A 15048-nucleotide genomic window follows, 5' to 3' on the forward strand; every position below is an offset into this window, starting at 1 on the left:
AGATGTAGATGGGATACAACATATTTTTATTAATCATTTTTTTATGAATCCTCCAACCTAATTCCAAATTCAGTACACTTTTCTACACTCCCATCAATGATGAGAGAGGATTAGCTTTTCATGAAATCCATGTCTTCATTTGAGTTCTTGCTTATCAGAATATGTCTGAGTCAAAGTAGAACACTAAAATTCCTTTCATCTACTTTTCAATAGTTAGCTATGGATTATGATTTTAGGACACAGAAAAACCTAAATGATCTCTAAATTCTCCCTGTTGGGTTGGTTTCATAGTGCAGGAAGGTGATGTGTAGCTTGAAGGGAGAGCAAAAATATCAGTGACTTCATGCACTACCAGGCCTTGCAGTCTACATCAGCCATAAGTAAGATGTACCCATTAGTGCCTGGTTGTTACAAAGCAACCAAATTTTCTAATTGAATTTTTGGCCTGAATCATAGGAGTTTTCCCCAGGTAAACATGGTCAGAAGTTCATGCCTAGAGATGGCATAGACCCTAGAAGACCAGAGTTGTACTACTAATGGTCATGTTGTCAAACGTCCTCATAAATATTCATGTTTATGCCAAGTAGATTAGTTATTGGATCAGGCTTGCTTACAGAGGCTTCTGTGTGCAGTGTGTAATAATTGATGGAGACATTCAGAATGGATCAAAGTGCTGAGAATGATTGACAGAGAGCTCAGTCACAGAATAGTCAATGATGTCACCTTCTCACCCAAATGTAATTTCATATATTTGAAAGAAGGGAGGAGTATGGAGTGCATTTCCTCAGAGGATTAGGACTGACCCAGGTGTTTACATCTTCTTCATCTCCATCTTGACAAGAGCCTTATCTAAGAAATACCATGCTTCTGAATATGCAAATTACTTAAGTCTATGGTGGTAAATACAGGGATGTCCACACCCCTAAAACAACATCTGATCAGTGTCCTCTGCCCAGGGAACACACCATCCCTAAGAATGGAATGGAGCTGGATCATCCTCTTCCTTCTGTCAGTAACTACAGGTAAGGTTCTCCCCAGTTACACTCCTAAAGTGCAGACAGGGACTGGGGTGACAATGACATCCACTCTGCCTTTCTCTCCCCAGGTGTCCACTCCCAGGTCCAGCTGCAGCAGTCTGGTGCTGAGCTGAGGAGACCTGGGTCCTCAGTGAAGTTGTCCTGCAAGGCTTCTGGCTACACCTTCACAGACTACTATATGCATTGGATGAAGCAGAAGCCTGGACATGTCATAGAGTGGATTGGATGGATTGGTGGTGGAAGTGGTAGTACTGGCTACAATCAGAAGTTCCAGGGCAAGGCCACACTGACTGTGGACAAATCCTCCAGCACAGTCTACATGGAGCTCAGCAGAATGACATCTGAGGAATGTGCCATCTATTACTGTGCCAGAGACACGGTGCTGTAACCACATCCTGAGTGTGTCAGAAAACCGAGGGGTGCAGGAATGTGCCCTGTGTCTGAGAAGACAGAGGAGATTAGCCTGATAATTTGCTAAAAAAATCATTTTGAGCAATCATGTTTTTCTATTCCTCCTCACCATCTTATAGTGGCCTTGTCACCTTTGTAAAAAGACATCTACAAATAAAGTGATGTTGATATAAGATACCCCTACAGAACACCTGAACTTTCAACATCTTCACCAGTGGTCACCTCCATTGACATGTTTCTTTTTAAATAAAACAATAAAAAAGGGAAGACCATGATGATGCATTGATAGAGATTAACTCGAGTACACAAGGGATAACAAATTGGGTCACAGTTGTGGCACTGCTTTCTGCTAGGGACTCTGCAGCAGCCCAGGTGTGTGTTATACAAAACTATTTCTATTCCTTTGTTAGATTTTCTTGTTCTGTAGATTTTTACCTTCACTATTGATTGTAAAAGATAAAAGAAAACATTATGTAATGTGTAATGAAAAAATTTGGCTTCACTTTAAATAAAGTAATGGGGTCGTCCAAAGAAATATAGAACGGAAAGAAAATACGGATCTCCTGGGCTAGAAGACCTTTTACTTTTCTACCAAAAATTTGTACCATGGCCTCAATAATTATTATTCTTCCTTTCTTCAATTTTTCTTCAGCAATTAGTTCTTTTAACTAGTTGTTATCCAACATTTGCATCTTTATACTATCTGTTCCCCACCAGCTCAATTCTCCCTACCAATGAGTCAATGAGACTTTCTCTTCTCTTTTCCCAAAGCTGGTCTACAGAACCTTATTAGACAAATAAATGCAAATTCAAATGTTCAAAACATTTATAAAGTTATTTAAAGAAGAATAGTGGTGAGTAGAATTTACATTTCTTCCACTTATTTTTGGTACAGTATCATACAACAGTACTATTCTTGAATCATTACAAAGTTACATTCTCTATGTTACTGTTCAAAGAGACACTGTGCCACTTCAATGTCAGCCATGACAAATCTTCCTGTAGCGTAGCTCAGGATCATCAGAGGGCACAATTGAGCCAACAATCTCCAGTTGAGAGATGAGGTGGGTGTGCAGGGGACACTGTATCATCTGTGGTTTCATTCCTTAAGTCTATAGCTGCCCTGCTCCAGCTGTGATTGACATGTGATATTTACATGCTAAAACACAGTGGAGATTCATTGATAAACACTTCAATGTTTTATATTTTGTGGCTTGTATTTATTTTTATGTAGTTTGAAAAGGTTCACATAGTATATTCCTGTCACTGATCCCTCCCAAACTTACACCTCAACTTTCCCCACATACCCAATCACACAACTTTTCAATCTTTCCATAGAAAGCAAAAAAAGAAAAAGAATAAAATAAAAAGAAAAGAAAGAAAGAAAGGAACATATGGAGATACAAATACAAGCATGTCACCATGATATATAGGCAAAAAAAACTGATACAAAAAGAAATGCACAAAAATATTATAAAGGAAAAATATCTACAAAAATATTGTTGAGTTCATTTACTGCTGGCCTTCTATTGCTGGACATGTGAGGTTAATGATTTACTGATGGATTTAATGAACTTATTGGTTTACCCTGTGATGCTCCAGTGGAGAAAACTAATTTTTCTTTTTCAATTGATCAGTTTCAGAAAAGTCCATGGATAGAGATGACATTGTCCCTAGTAGACCAGAGTTGTACTGCTAATAGTCATTGTTTCAAACTGCCTTATAAATATGTATGTTTACACCAAGTAGATTAGTGCTGCTCTTAGCTCTGCCCACAGAGGCTTCAGTGCGGAGTGTGTAATGATTGACAGAGACTTTCACAATGGATCAAAGTGCTGTGAAAGAACCACAGGGGACTCAGCCAGGAATGCGTCTATGATGTCACCCTCTTGACCAAATGTTAACTGCATATATATTATAGAAGGTAGGGTCATGTAATGCATTTCCTCTGAGGATTGGCTCTTGAACCTCAGCATCCTGCTGCCTGACCCAAGTGTTTGTACTTTCTTCTTTCCCAGCTGGTCTAGGGCCTTATCTAAGAAGTACCATGCTCATGAATATGCAAATCAACTGAGTCTATGGTGTTAAATACAGGGGTGTTCATACCCCCCAAAACAACCTCTGATCAGTGTCCTCTCTACAGTCAGTGAAGACCCCATCCCCAAGGATTGAATTGATCTGGGTCTTCCTCTTTCTCCTGTCACTAACTACAGGTAAGGGGCTTTCCAGCTCCAAATCTGAAGAAGACAAAGGGACCAAGGTGACACTGACATCCATTCTAATTTTCTCTCCACAGGTGTCCACTCTGAGATCCTATTGCAGCAGTCTGGGGCTGAGCTGGTGAGACCTGGGTCCTCAGTGAAGTTGTCCTGCAAGACTTCTGGCTACACCTTCACCAGCTACAATATGCACTGGGTGAAACAGAGGCCAGAACAGGTGATGGAGTGGATTGGAGGAATAAATCCTTCAAATGGTGGTACTTGGTATAATGAGAAGTTCAAAGGCAAGGCCACCCTGACTACCGACACATCCTCCAGCACAGCCTACATGGAGCTCAGCAGCCTGACATCTGAGGACTCTGCGGTCCATTACTGTGCAAGATGCACAGTGCTGTAACCACATCCTGAGTGTGCCAGAAACCTTGGAGGAGTAGAAACTTGCAGGACTTGACACTGAGTATAGGAAGTGCAGGGCAAGATGCTGAGCATGTGCAGTTCAGGAAAGGATGCTGAGCCTGTGCAGTGCAAGCAGGATGCTGAGCATGGGCAGTGTAGTGCAGGATGCTGATTATGTGCAGTGTAGGACAGGATGCTGAGCATGTACAGTGCAAGACAGAATGCTGAGCATGGGGAATGCAGAGCAGGATGCTTAGCATGGACAATGTGGGGCAGAATGCTGAGGATTCCCAGTACAGGGCTGGATGTTAAACACTGGCAATACCTGACAGGATACTGTGCATGTGCAATGCAGGCAGAATGCTCAGCATGTGTAGGGCAGGACAGGATGTTGAGCATGGGGATTGTAGGGTAAGATGCTGTAAATGTGCAGTTCAGGAAAGGATGCAGAATATGTGCAGTGCAGGCCAGAATGCTGAGCATGGGCAGTGCAGGGCAGGATGCTGAACTTCGGCAGTGAAGGGCAGTATGCTGAGGTCATGCAGTGCATGGCAGGATGCTGAACGTTTGCATTACAGGGCAGGCTGCTGAACATGTGCGGTGTAGGACAGGACACTGAGCATAGGAAGTGCAGGGCAGGATACTGAGCATGGGCAGTGCTGGGCAGGATGCTGAGCATGGGCAGTGTAGGGCATGATGTTGAGCATGTGCACTGCAGGGCTTAATGCTGAGCATATGCCATGTAGAGCAGGATGCTGAATATGTGTATTGCAGGGCAGGATGCTGAGCATGTTCAGCACAGGATAGAATGCTGAGCATAGGCACTGCAGGGTAGGAGGCTGAACATGTACCATGCAGGACAGGATCCTGAATATGTCCAGTGCAGCACAGGCTGATGAGCATGGGCAGTGCAGGACATGATGCTGAGCATGTGCAGTGCAGGGAAGGATGCTGTGCATGGGCAGCACAGGAGAGGATGATGAGCATATGAAGTAAAGAGCAGGATGCTGATCATGTGCAGTGCAGGAATGGATGGGACAAGAGCTGTCATAAATGAAGACAAGATGGGATTCCAGTCAAGTCTTAATTTATTGTGTGGCAGAGCAGCAAAATATATAGTCAACAGAAGGAAGGGTAAAAGGTACGGGAGAGGAATGAGGGAAGCAGGTGTTTGGGTTCTGCAAAAACATTGGGTAAAACCAAACAGGACATGGGTTTGATATAGGGAAAAAACACCAGATGTGACCAGAGGGAAAGTTCTTTCGGTACAAACTCTGAGTGTGTGGCCTTTAAGCAGTCTTGGGAAAGACAACATGCCCAGGTAGGGCTCCCTGCAGCGGCTGTAACACCTTGGTTTAATGACTTGTCTGATACCTACTGGGGAAATTACTTTTGAATACCCAGACATTTCACACTGCATGAAAAAGAGATCTCTACAAAGGGTTCTGGATGTCTAAATAACTGAAGGGTGAATTCCAGAGACAAATTTACTGCTGATTTTTTTTTTCAAAAAATTTTCAACATTTTCAATAACAGAGATATTCATCTCTATGGTGATTCAAAATGCTTCTACAAGTGTTTCTTAGTTATTTATATTTTATATTTTGATATTTCCCTGTTTAAATCAACATTTACTTTTTTAAAATTTCCATTAATTATTTGGCTTGTAATCACAGGAGGACCACTGTCAGTTACCATATATTTATGTAGGAGAAACTCAAAGTAATACATTGATGTTATACAGGATTTACTAATAGATTTTCATGATAGATATTAAATCATACATAATAGAATTTTGGTAAAAGAATGTTGCCTCCATAATACCCCAACAAGGTCCCTGCTAAGCAGATCTTTTGGAGGAAAAATAATGTTACAAAACTGAGAAGCAAATGTTTGTTCACCAGCACTGAGCAGACATTATGCCCATCTCTGAAGATCGTGGCCTCTACCTGGCAGTTCAGTGAAGCTGTTCAGGGTCATAACTGTGAAGAATTCAAATGAAGCCATATTTATCTAAGTGCACAAAACTCAATTTGAAGTGGATCAATGACCTCAATGCAAGGTCAGATACACTGAATATTATTTAATGGAAGAAAGGAATTGCCTTGAATTTATTGGTACCATAAAAGGCTTTCCTAAAAGAATAGCAATAGTACAGTCACTAAGATCAAGAAATAGTCCATGAAAGGTGATCATGAAATTGACAGGCTTTTGTATGGGAATATACACCATCATCATATGAAGCAACAGGTTATATTATAATGGGAATATATATATCCTAAAATTTGATACCAGACTAAATTTAAAAAGCATAAAGATATAAATAATGTCAGTGAATAAAACAATGCAAATAAATATGAATTATGGATCTAAACAGGGAAATCTCAAAAATAAAATATAAATGACTAAGAAACACTTGAAAAAACATGCTTAATCACTATAGAGATGAAAATCAAAGCTTCATTGATATTTTTATTTTATTCCATTCAAAACTCCCAATATAAGTAAAATGATGTCAGCAAATGCTAGCAAGGATGTAGAGTTATGAGGTGATGGAGTAGTACACAGTTGCAAAGTCATTACAGGAAAAAATGAGGCAGTTTCTCAGGAAGTTGAAAGTACATCTACCTCAGCATCCACCTATAGCACTGTTCACCATGGAAACAAAGAACTTTTATTTAAGTAAGGACACTTGTTGAACCATATTTATTTCTGCTCTACTGATAATAACAGGAAGTTAGAAACAGCCTAGAAGTTTTTCAACCACCACCAGCAACACCACCACCACCACCACAACAACAAAACCAGATAAACAAAATAAGCAACATTAACAAAATATTATTAAAATGTTATAAAATTAAATAATGAAACTCACAGGAAATGGATAGAACTAAAAAATCACTTTGGTTGGGCTAATTCAAGTTCAAAAAGACAAATATGTATGTATACACTCCTCTGTGGATATTTTCTGCTAAGTAATCCATAGGCAGGCTCAATTCCTTATGACCACAGTTGTATATAGTAAGGAGCTAGGAAGAAGGCTGTTTCTCCCTAGGAATGGTAAATGTATAAATAGTTGTGGCTAGATGGGCTGGTGATCGGAATGGGAGCATCAGACTGAGTGAAAGGAATAGGGAAGGAAGAGAGGTAATATAAAGGGTGAGAGAGCGAAACCTAAACTCCAGTTGAGGGATGTTTTGGAAACCTAAAACAGTAGAAGAACTTCTTTTCTTTTTTTAAAGAATTGATTAAGTTATCATTTACTTTACATCCAATCACAGCATCTCCTCCCTTCTTTCCTCTCAATACCTAATTCTCCCCTCATCTCCCTCCCCATCCACCTCTACTCATCTTTCTCCCTGTATATCAACAAGGCTTGGCATATCAAGTTGCAGTATAATGAGGTATACCTACTTCTACTGAGGCTACTAGACAAGGCAACATAGTCAGGGGACAGGGATCTAAACACAAGCAATGTAGTTGGAGGTAGCTTCTGCTCTGCTTTTGGAGTCCTACATGAAGACCCACATGTACAGTTGTTACGTATATACAGAGGGCCTACGTCCATTCCATGCACGTTCTCTGAGTGGTAGTTCACTCTCAATGAACCTCTATGGACTCGGGTTAGTTGAATCTGTACATTTTACTGTGGCGCCCTTGAGTACCCTGGCTCCTTCAATCTTCTACCTTGTTTCTGCTTTTGACCTCAGGGAATCCAGACAGCTCTGCACTCCAGGCTTGACTAGAGGAAATGAAGGTTTTCAAAGGCCGATGGTTAGGCAGGATCTCCAACAGTGTCAGCGCTGGAGAAAAAGCAACTCTTGCTGTTTTCAGGAAAAGATTTTCAAGATTTGTGCACATTTGGATCTCATTCTTGGTCTGAACAAGCTGCCCTAGTTGCATAGCTTTCCAGCCTCACAGCAATCCTTTCTCCCCAATTTCCACAAGATTCACAAAATCTCCCTTTAATGTTTTGCTGACATTTTTGAGTTTGTTTCCTTCATTTACTTGGTGAAGTTTCTCTGGTTACAATTATACTAGGCTCTTATCTGACAGTGTAGCAGAGTAACATTAATATCGTCAGGTGTGAGCTCCTTCTCATTGCCTGAGGCTTATGTTGCGCCAGTAATGGCTACACCTCCCCACATAGATTGCTCCATTGTTTACTCCTACACACTTTGTAGGCAGGAAATTCTGGGCCACAAGTTTTGTGATATTTTGGCATCCCAACCCCTCCAAAGTAAGACTAGAGGGATCACAGGAGGTGGAAGAACCGGCAGTTTTCATCAATAGAATTGCACTGAAAAGCTAAAGTATGGATACATGATTTTTGACAAAGAGGTCAAAGCCAAATAGTGTGAAAAAACCTTCATCGAATGATGCTTGTCTAACTGGCTCTCTGCATGTAGAAGAATACAAATAGGTCTGTATCCATCACCCTGTAAAAAAATTCAAGACCAGGTGAATAAAAGACCTCAATAGGTAACTGGATATACTAAATCTGAAAGAAGAGAAAGTCGGAAAAACCTTTAACTCATTAGCACAGGAAACAAATTATTGAAAGGAACACAAATAGCTCAGGCAGTAAGATCAATGATTAATCAAAATCTGGGTGGATATCAACAAGTTAGAAACATAGAGAGCAATTCAGAAAGGTGGTTCTTTGAGAAAATCATCAAGACAGACAAATCCTTCACCAAATTAGCAAAAGACAGATGGACAGTTTCCAAATGAAGTAAAACATAAAAGAAAAGGGAGACATAACAACAGACAGGGAGGAATCCAATGAGTCATTAGATCTTACTTCAAAAGCTTATATGCCACAAAATTTGAAAATTAAATGTTATGGACAATTATTTTTGATATATTCCACTTACCAAAGTTGAATCATATCCAAGTAAACAAATTAAATGATCATATATACCCTTTGACCATGTCCCCTGGAGGGGGAGACCAGAGGAAGGACAGCAGGTTACCAAGAAGAGACTTGATACCCTATGAGCATATACAGGGGGAGGTAATTCCTCTCAGGAACAGTCATAGGGGAGGGGAATAAGGGGATAATGGGAGGGAGGGAAGAATGGGAAGATACAAGGGATGGGATAACCATTGAGATGTAACAAGAATAAATTAATAAAGGGGGAAAAAAGAAAAAAAAGAAAATAAACGCATTCATCAAAATCTCCCCCCCCCCCAAAATAGCCCAGGGCCCAGGGCCAGATGGATTCAGTGCAGTATTCTACCAGACATTCATAGAAAAGCTAATACAAATACTCTTTAAGCTATTACAGAGAATAGAAACAGAAGGAACATTACAAAACTCATTCTAAGACCACAGTAACCTCTGAAGATGCTATCCCTTTTCCATCGAATGGATTTGGCTTCTTTGTAGAAAATCAAGTTACCATATATTCCATCTTACACCCATCAGAATGGCTAAGATCAAAAATTCAAGCGACACCACATGCTGGTGAGGATGTGGGGAGAGAGGAACACTCATTCATTGCTGGTGGGAATGCAAACTAGTATAACCACTTTGGAAATCTATCTGGTGCTATCTCAGAAAAATGGGAATAGGGCTTCCTCAAGACCCAGCTATTCCACTCCTTGGAATATACCCAGAAGATGCTCCAGCACACAACAAGAAAATTTGCTCAACTATGTTCATAGCAGCCTTATTCATAATAGCCAGAACATGGAAGCAGCCTAAGTGTCCATCAGTAGAAGAATGGATAAAGAAACTGTGGTACATATACAGTATGGAATACTATTCAGCTATTAAAAACAAGGAATTCCAGAAATTTGTGGATAAATGGATTGAGCTAGAAATGATCATAATGAGTGAGTTAACCCAGAAGCAGAAAGACTCAAATGGTATATACTCACTTATATCTGCATATTAGCCCAAGGGGCATGTCCCACGAAAGCCTTCACTTACCAGGAAACTGAGACAGAGGGGAGGATATTCTAGTGGGACTCTAGATGAGAGAAGCATGGGAGAATAGCAAAGTAGAAGGATCCAGAGGGTCCTAGAAGCCTACAAGTAGAACATTATGATAGGCAGATTTGGGCCCAGGGGTCCCGCTCAAACTAAGGCACTAGCCAAGGACAATACAGGCGGTAAACCTTAAACCCCTACCCAGATCTAGACAATGGACAGAACACTCTCCACAGTAGAGTGGAGAGTGGGATATTACTTTCTCACATACTCTGGTGCCTCAACTTTGACCATGTTTCCTGGAGGGGGAGACCCGGTGGCACTCAGAGGAAGGACAGCAGGTTACCAAGAAGAGACTTGATACCCTATGAACATATACAGGGGGAGGTAATCCCCCTCAGGAACAGTCATAGGGTAAAGGAATAAGGGGAAAATGGGAGAGAGGGAAGAATGGGAGGATACAAGGGATGGGATAACCATTGAGATGTAACAAGAATAAATTAATAAAGTAAAAAAAAGAAATATGAAAGTTCATGTCTCTATAATAAGTTGTACACTCGTTTGACTACGTGCTTTGGAGGGCTGTAGATGGGATACAGGATAGTTTTATTTATTATTTTTTGATGAATTCTCCAAACTAATTCCAAAGTCAGTACACTTGTCTACACTCTCTTCAAGCGTGAGAGAGGATCAGCTTTTCATGACCTCCATGTCGTCATTTGTATTCTTGCTTATCATCATATGACAGGTCAAATTAGAATATTAAAATTCCTTTCCTGTGCCTTTCAGCTGTCAGATAAGGACTTTTCTTATAGGACCCAGAATAAAACTACCTGCTATAAATTCTCCCTGTTGGCTAGGTTTCCTATACAGGAAGGTGCTGTGTAGCTTGAAGGAAGAGTAAAGACATCAGTGATCTCATGCAGTCCCAGGCCTCACAGTCTACATCAGCCTTCAGGTAAGATGTACCCATTAGTGTCTGCTTGTTACATAGCAACAGACTTTTTTTTATTATTTTATTTTTTTATTAATTTATTCATATTACATCTCAGTTGTTAGCCCATCCCATGTATCCTCCCATTCCTCCCTTCCTTCCACTTCCCCCCTACTCCCCTCCTCTCCCCTAACTCTGTGTCTGATGGGGACCTCCTCCCCCTGAATATGCTCATACGGTATCAAGTCTCTCCTTGGTGACCTATTATCTTTTGTCTGAGTGCCAACAGGCATCTCCATCCAAGGGACATGTTCAAATATGGGGCACCAGAGTTTGTGTGAAAGTTAGATCTCCTCCACTCAACAGTGGAGAATGTCCATCGGCTAGTCTGGGTAGGGGTTCAAGGTTTACTGCCTATTTTTTCCTTGGCTGTTGCCACAGTTTGCGGAGGACCCCAGGGCCCAGACTCGCCTGTAGTTTTTCAGGACCTGCTGGATCCTTCTATTTCCTCTTTCTCCCAGGCTTCTCACACCTAAAGTTTCAATAGGATGTCCTCCTCTCTTACCTACTATCCTGGTAGGTACAGTTTTTCATGGGGACATACACCTTGTACTAGTGTCTCGATATAAGTGAGTATATACCATTTAGCTCTTTTTGCTTCTGTGTGAATTCACTCATTATGACAATTTCTAGTTCAATCCATTTGTCCACAAATTTTGGAAATTCCTTGTTTTTAATAGCTGAGTAGTATTCCATAGTGTAAATGTACCACAGTTTCTTTATTCATTCTTCTATTGAGGGACATGTATGTAAGGCAGGTGACACTGTCAAGAGAACAAAGCGACAGCCTGCAGACTGGGAAAAGATCTTCACCAACTCTTCATCTGACAAAGGTCTAATATCCAAAATATATAAAAAACTCAAGAAATTAAACACCACCAAACCAAATAACCCAATAGAGAAATGGGGCGCAGAGCTAAACGGAGAATTCTCAACAGAGGAATATCAAATGGCTGAGAAACACTTAAAGAAATGCTCGACCTCCTTAGTCATCAGAGAAATGCAAATCAAAATGACACTGAGATTCCATCTTACACCCATCAGAATGGCTAAAATCAATAACTCAACTGACACCTCATGCTGGCGAGGGTGTGGAGAAAGAGGAACACTCCTGCATTGCTGGTGGGAATGCAAACTAGTACAACCACTTTGGAAAGCTATCTGGTGCTTTCTCAGAAAAATGGGAATAGGGCTTCCTCAAGACCCAGCTATTCCACTCCTTGGAATATACCCAGAGAATGCACTACCACACAACAGGGACATATGCTCAACCATGTTCATAGCTGCCTTATTCTTAATAGCCAGAACTTGGAAACAACCTATGTGTCCTTCAATGGAAGAATGGATAAAGAAACTGTGGTTTATTTTATTTTATTTTATTTTATTTTATTTTATTTTATTTTATTTTATTTTATTTTGCGAGGGAAGGCAAACGTTTTATTGCCTAAAAACTGTATCCTTTCTTATGGGTAATTTTCCATAATTACAAATATCCCCAAAGCATGAAATGACCCCTCAGCAGTGGAATAGTGGGATCCGGATGGAGTTCATCAGTAACCACTTGCTTAGCGCTCTTAGGAACCTAAGTTCAATTTCCTTTTTTATATTAATGTATTCATATTACATCTAGATTGTTAGCCTTTCCCTTGTTTTCTCCTATTCCTCCCTCCTTCGCACTTCCCCCCTCACCTATGTCTGTGATTGAGGGAGACCTGCTCCCCCTATTTATGCTCCTAGAATATCGATTCTCTTCTTGGTAAGTTCTATCCTTCTTCTGAGTGCCGCCAGGCCTCCCCATCCAGGGGATGTAGTCAGAAATGGGGCACCAGAGTTCATGTGAGAGTCAGATCTCACTCTCCACTCAATGGTGGAGAATGTCCTGTTCATCAGCTAGGTCTTGGTAGGGGTTCGAGGTTTACTGCCTATATTCTCCTTGGCTGCAACCAACTTCTTTTAAATTGTACTTTCGGCCTGAACTTTGGAAAGAGTTTAACTAGGTAAACATGGTGAAAAGTCCATGGCTATAGATGAAACAGTCCCTAGTATACCAGAGTGCTCATGGTCATGGTGTCAAACTGCTTCACAAATATTTATGTTTGTAACATCGATTAGTACTGCTCTCAGCTCTCGGTGTGCAGTGTGTAGTGAGTGATGGAGACATTCATCAAGGGTTAAAGTACTGAAAATGATTGGCAGTGTACTCACTCACAGAAGAATCAAGGATTTCACCTTGTCACACAAATGTTAATTGCATATATCTGAATAAAAGAGAGAGAATATGGAATGCATTTCCTCAGAGGATTAGGTCTTGAACCTCAGGATCCTGCTACCTGACCTAGGTGTTTGTACCTACTTCTTCCTCTTCTGGACTATGGGCTTATCTAAGAAGGACCATCTCATAAATATGCAAATTACTTGAGTCTATGGTGGTAAATACAAGGATTCCACACCCCTAAAACATCATCTGGTCAGTGTCTTCTCCACAGTCAGTGGACACACTGCCCTTAAGGATGGAATGGAGCTGGATCATCCTCTTCCTTGTGTCAGTAACAACAGGTAAGGGGCTCACCAGCTCCAAATCTGAAAAGGAGCCAGGGACTGAGGTGACAATGCTATCAACTCTGCTTTTGTCTCCACAGGTGTCCAATCCGAGGTCCAGCTGCAGCAGTCTGGGGCTGAGCTGAGACGACCTGGGTCCTCAGTGAAGTTGTCCTACAAGAGTTCTGGTTACAGCTTCACCAGCTACACTATGCACTGGATGAAGCAGAAACCAGGAGCAGGCCTTGAGTGGATTAGAGGTATTATTCCTGCACTTGGTAGTACTGGCTACAATCAGAAGTTTCAGGGCAAGGCCACACTGACTGCAGACACATCATCCAGCACAGCCTACATGGAGCTCAGCAGTCTGACATCTGAGGACTCTGCGGTCTATTACTGTGCAAGAGACACAGTGATGCAACCACATCCTGAGTCTGTCAGAAACTCCGGAGGTGCAGGAAGCTACCCTGGGCCTGAGAATACAGAGGACATTAGCCAGGAGACTTGCTCAGAAATAATCATTTTGAGCATTCATTTTTCTGCTTCCTCCTCATCGTGCTGTAGTGCCTCTGTATACTTTGTAAAAGGACATGTATGAGTAAAGTGATGTTAGTTTCAGATGCCTCTATAGTACACCAGACCTTTCAACATCTTCTCCACTGACCATCTCCATCAACATGTTTCTTCTTAATAAAACAAAAAAAAAGGGAAAACCATGAAGATGCATTGATAGAGACCAACTCCAAAACACAGTGTAAACCAAGTTGCTTCACATTGGTGGACTGCCTTTCTGCTAGGGATTCTTCAACAGCCCAGGTGAGGTCCTTTGTCCTGAGGAGACTTATCTTTTACAGGTCGCTCTAGCCAGGATGTTAGTGATCAGCTGAAGCACTCAGGGTAAACTGAGGCAGGTCACAGTGTTGATGAATGCTCATCTGGTGGCTGGTGTTTTTCTATGTATTTTAACTATTCATCTTCCAGGCTAGTTCCTTGATATTTACACTTCAACTCTTAAAGATCCAGGCTGGTGTTTTTCCTATTTACACCTTAGCAGACAAAGTAAGGCAGATTTTTATGACCCCCCACATGGACACATATAATTAATACACAAAAAAAGGGAGCCCCCAAAGACACCATTCTTCCACATATACATGAACATACACATATACACACAGACACACAGACACACACACCCACATATTCATGTATGCATGCAGGCAATATATACAGACAATCAGACATACAAACAGACAGACACTTTTTTGGATGAAACAGATGGTTTCAACAACTTCTTAACTTTACCCTGGGTTATTTTATTATGCAATAAAAAAGCTTTCTATGTATGGAAAAAATTACATCATTCAAAAACAAATAAACATGTTACATGAAAGGGGAGTTTCAGTAGAACTATTGATCCTAATATCTAACAAGGTACTTTGTTTATTACAACTTTAAAGCAGTAGTTTTACTCTATGTTCATTATGAATTTAAAGCTGAAGTTTTATCTTTTGCTAA

The 15048-nt window shown here is 40.9% G+C and overlaps 2 gene segments (V, D, J or C); both read left to right on the forward strand.

Moving 5' to 3' along the window:
• LOC311603432 (Ig heavy chain V region 1-72-like) overlaps positions 1–15048 on the forward strand; it is a 127658-nt gene that overhangs the window by 56115 nt on the left and 56495 nt on the right.
• On the forward strand, positions 940–14423 carry LOC311603262 (Ig heavy chain V region 108A-like). The segment is given in 2 exons: positions 940–1022; positions 13635–14423.

This window comes from Acomys minous (genome assembly GCF_964271855.1).
Source record: "Acomys minous genome assembly, chromosome: 8".
Taxonomy (NCBI): Eukaryota; Metazoa; Chordata; class Mammalia; order Rodentia; family Muridae; genus Acomys; species Acomys minous.